This window comes from Sprattus sprattus (genome assembly GCF_963457725.1).
Source record: "Sprattus sprattus genome assembly, chromosome: 12".
Taxonomy (NCBI): Eukaryota; Metazoa; Chordata; class Actinopteri; order Clupeiformes; family Clupeidae; genus Sprattus; species Sprattus sprattus.
The window spans coordinates 6,415,556-6,420,555 of NC_137910.1; the positions used below are offsets into that span (position 1 = coordinate 6,415,556).

Sequence of the window (5,000 nt, forward strand, 5' to 3'; positions counted from 1 at the left end):
AGAGAGAGACAGGGGAAGAGAGAGAGAGACAGGGGAAGAGAGAGAGACAGGGGGACAGAGAGAGAGAGAGAGAGAGAGAGAGAGAGAGAGAGAGAGACAGGGGAAGAGAGAGAGAGACAGGGGAAGAGAGAGAGACAGGGGAAGAGAGATAATTAGAGCTGATGAAGCATTTCACGGAACAGGCAGATCCTCCTCTCCTTTTAAGTGTACTTGTTCACGGAACAGGCAGATCCTCCTCTCCTTTTAAGTGTACTTGTTCACGGAACAGGCAGATCCTCCTCTCCTTTTAAGTGTACTTGGCCCAGTCCTCAGAGAACTGACTCTGGCTCCTCTAAGAATACTTTGAGAACACACTATTCCTCCACCATCTTATCACCATTTGACCTATCACCAGTCCATCAACAGGACGTTCAGATTCAGCTGCTGGTCAAAAAGCAATTATCATGAAGTCAGTCCGGTGATGGGTCCATCTCAAATGAATGTGAGATCTGTAATATCCTAGTGTGTGTGTGTGTGTGTGTGTGTAGTGTACAGTTGTTACAGTTAAAAATGACACCACAGAGTCTATTTGATTGCATTGTCGTGTATTTTAATATGACAGACCACCATAAAAGGAGAGTTTCAAATGTTTTGAGCTGTCTTACTTTATAAATGATCTACACATTTATAAAATTCGCAGTACATATAAGGTACCTTACACATTGAATCCAGACACCACAGCCACCACACTGACATGGTACAGCAGAGGATTGAACACTGGAGTTAACACTCTCAACCAGTACTGTAGGAAGCCACTGCAAGGCCTCCACTACCACTAGCATTTCTTTATAAAAATCTCAAGTACAGGAGAGAGGAAGTGAATGTGTGTGTGTGTGTGTGTAAAAACATACGTTTGTCTATGTGTGTGTGAAGGTGTGTGCGTGTGTGTGCATGTAAATGTGAGTCTGTGTGTATTTGAGAATGTGTGTGTCTGTGAGTGTGTGTGTGTGTGTGTGTGTGTGTGTGTGTGTGTGTGTGTGTGTGTGCGAATGCATGGTTCCGAGAGATAAGCAAATGGTGGCAGCATTCTACATTTTAATGCCTACTACCAGTGCAAGAGGCAGCCTCAGCAATGCCACATTTGCCACATCAAACTTTCATCTACTGTTACCTCTGTCTGAATGTGCATGTACACACACACACACACATACACACACACACACACACATATTCACACCCACGCACACACACACACGCAGAGATAGAGAGCAAGGGTGACAGAAGTGCTTTTCACAGTGCTTAACGAAAGTGTCTGCAAACAGCATCTCTAAAAACCCAAACGACAGCTTCCTCTGCTTACACACACACACACACACACACACTGACTGAAAAATCCTCAAAACCACATAGAGGGAGAGCCTCCTGTACTCGACCCCCTACTGCTTAATCTGAGCTGGCTCAGTGTGCCTTCTGTTGGGTGAACAAAAGAATGAGAGAGAGAGAGATGGAGAGAGAGAGAGAGGCAGAAAGATATGAAGAGGGAGAGGAAGAGATGGAGGTGATGGAGAGAGAGAGAGGCAGAAAGATATGGAGAGGGAGATGAAGAGATGGAGAGAGAGAGACGGAAGAAGAGAACAGGAAGTAAAAGATAGAGAGAAAAATGGGAATAGGATAAGATGAAATGCAGTGGACTTCACACCTTCCACGTCTCCGCTAGCAATTCCCACCAATGGGGAGTATGGGATGATAGGACACACACAGTCAGTGAGTGTGTGTGTGTACATGCTTCATGTGAATATGTGTCTCCTTGCGTGTGTTTGTATGTGCGTGTATGTGCATGTGCATGCTTTAAGTGTTTAGGTGTGTGCTATATGTGTGTGTGTGTGTGTGTGTGTGTGTGTGTGTGTATATGCATGTGCGTGCGCATATATTACTCTTATTTTCAGGAACACACTTGAAACATCACATTTAAATTCATACAGTGGTTGGGGAACTAGTGACTTCCCTCAAGACTTCCATAAGGTGTCGAACACACACACTTAAAAAAGAGGCACTTCATTTTTGAGATCACATACACACACACACACACACACACACACACACACATACCCACACTGTAAAGCACGAATCAATATCAACAGCAATAAGTACCTAACACACTACAGTTAATACCTGAAAATTCCTGCAAATATGAACACACCAGATCAGCTTTCACTGTAGACTTAAGCATCTGCAATAGGCCTTTGCAGGAGCCAAGCATCATCCAACTGAACCCATACACTAGCCTGACGATGTCACACTCATAATTCACATCTTTAGAGTGAGTTTCACACCATCATACCAATATTGCTGCTGTGCTGTTGCTAACTGTAAGTGTGTCACACTGCAGTCACCCAAACAGGGACTCTGCTATGGAATGCCTGGAGCTGCTACTTGACACAGCTCCAGTGCTGGAGGCTCTTCCCAGTTGCAGTGTCTATCCGTGGCCGAGTGGAGTTTTGCTGCTTGGGGGTTTTGTGGAACTTTGTTGCAGATGCACAAGTCTTCAGGAAAGCTCCTCTCTGTTGTACATCACAGGCCGTCAGCTGTCTGAGATGATGCAGCACTGAAGCCCTGTGTGTGTGTGTGTGTGTGTGTGTGTGTGTGTGTGTGTGTGTGCGTGTGTGTGTGTGTGTGTGTGTGTGTGTGTGTGTGTGTGTGTGCGTGCGTGTGTGCATGCGTGTGTGTGTGTGTGTGTGTGTGTGTGTGTGTGTGTGTGTGTGTGTGTGCGCGTTTGTGCGTGTGCGTGTGCCTGTGCGTGTGTGTGTGTGTGTGTGTGAGCTGTATGGCAGCGAAGGCCTGTGATTAGCTGAACAGCCCTCTTGAAACATCAGCTCTTGTGCTATAACAGAGTGGGAAAAACAAGGAAGAAAAGAATACTACTACTACTACTACTACTACTACTACTAATATTTCACAATAAAAGGAAGACTGGGAAGTCAAGTCAAAGGTGCAATATATCACACAAAGGTCATTAAATCAGTTTTTGTATATACAGTACCTAACTCTTTAAGTTATGTGCTTATGATTGACTACAACCGCCGTAAAAGCAACATTTTGTTGAATATAAAGTATCCACAGAATTTTTAGAAAAAGCAGAGGAGGAAGATGAAGGTTACCCCTTGTAAGTCCCTATGCAGGCTGCCAGTCTGTCACATAACAGATGTCCACAGAAGGCCAAGGCTTGGAAAAATATTGCTGTTGGAGAACCCAACTAGGCCCCTGATGAAGCCCTGCTCCATAGAGTCCCCTATGATTCTACCCCAGTGGGACTTTTGGATGCAGAGTTTCAGCCCTTACCCATCTCTTTCTCTATCTTCAATTCCCCCCTGTCCTTTCCTCTCTTTCTCTTTCTTCAATTCCCCCCTGTCCTTTCCTCTCTTTCGCTTTCTTCAATTCCCCCCTATATCATTTCCTCTCTTATCCATCCTCAGTCGTTCCTTCGCCCTCAGAGAGGGATGGTTTCAATGTACTCTTCCCTGTCCACTTGCCCCCTGCCCTCGCCTCTCCCCTCCTTTCGTGCCCTCGACTCCCCTCCTCCTCCACCTCTCCCTCCATCTCTCCCTCCTCTCTCCTCCTCCTCCTCCTCCTCTTCCTCCCTCTCCTTGCCTCCTCTCTGGCCGCTGACCGGCATTTCCTGAGGAGGTGACTTCCCCCTAGCCGTGACGGGCTCCCGTCCAGCCGCAGTCACCCCCACCCCCGCACCCGTAGCCCCCTCTGCAGCTGGAGGACGTCTCCTCCTGGGGGGTCCCCAGACGAAGTTCTCGGGCGGTTGGTAGTGGCGCTGGGCGTAGCGCAGGAGCGCCCGGCGCTGGGCACGGTCACGCAGCGTGTAGGTGAAGTACTCGAGGGCGCTGTGGCGCATGTTGGGCAGTGTGCCCTCCACCAGGGCCTCCTTGAGCAGCAGACGCACCAGAGGGGGCTTGAAGGCCTCGAAGCCCAGCTCGCCCAAGCTCTTCAGGATGCGAGTGATACGCAGGTAGTTGTGCTGAGACCTGAAAGAGAGGGCCAGAGAGAAATGAATGGAAACCTGGGGGGCAATGATTGGTTCATTAATGGGAAGGGCACGAAAGATACAGACAAAAAAAAAAGAATATTAGGTCACAAAAACCATAAAGCTGATTGGGAGAGAAGAGAAGTGAGTCGGAGATGAGAGGGGATGAGACGAGACGAGACGAGAGGAGAAGAGAGGACATTGGTGGAGGAGAAGAGAAAAGAAGAGAAGAGAAGAGAAGAGATGAGAGGAGAGGAGAGGAGAGAAGAGGAGAGTACAGGACATTGGTGGAGGAGAAGAGAAGAGAAGAGAAGAGGAGAGGAGAGGAGAGGAGGGGAGAAGAGAAGAGAAGAGAAGAGAAGAGAAGAGAAGAGAAGAGAAGAGAAGAGAAGAGAGGAGAGGATTGGAGATGAGATGAGAGGAGAGGAGACTAGAGGAGAGGACATAAGAGAAGAGAAAAAGAGATGAGAAGAGAGGAGAGGAGAGGACAAGAGATGAGAGGATAGTGAGGGAGAGGAGAGGTGAAGTGATGAGAGGATAGTGAAGGAGAGGAGATGAGAGGTGAAGTGATGAGAGGATAGTGAGGGAGAGGAGAGGAGAGGACAAGAGATGAGAGGATAGTGAAGGAGAGGAGAGGAGAGGTGAAGTGATGAGAGGATAGTGAAGGAGAGGAGTGGAGGGAGCCAGTGAAGACTCAGCACATCAGCATGGCCAGCCTCTCAGTCAGGCAGCAGATGAGCAATGGCTGAGCTGGAAGAGGCTGCGGCCTCCATGTCCCTGTCCTGAGGCACTGACACATATACACAAACACACACACACACACACACACACACACACACACACACAGACACACACACACAGACACACACACACACACACACACACACACAGACACACACACACACACACACACACACACACACACACACACACACACACACACACACACACACACACACACACACACAGACACACACACACACACACT

The 5,000-nt window shown here is 48.1% G+C and overlaps 1 pseudogene across 1 annotated transcript in view; it reads right to left on the minus strand.

The window, feature by feature from the left end:
* Positions 1–3,466: 3,466 nt before the first annotated feature.
* LOC308373155 overlaps positions 3,467–5,000 on the minus strand; it is an 18,467-nt pseudogene continuing 16,933 nt past the window's right edge. Inside the window, exon 5 of the transcript in view lies at positions 3,467–4,013. The product of the transcript in view is annotated as an uncharacterized misc_RNA (transcript). The remainder of the gene's footprint in view (positions 4,014–5,000) is intronic.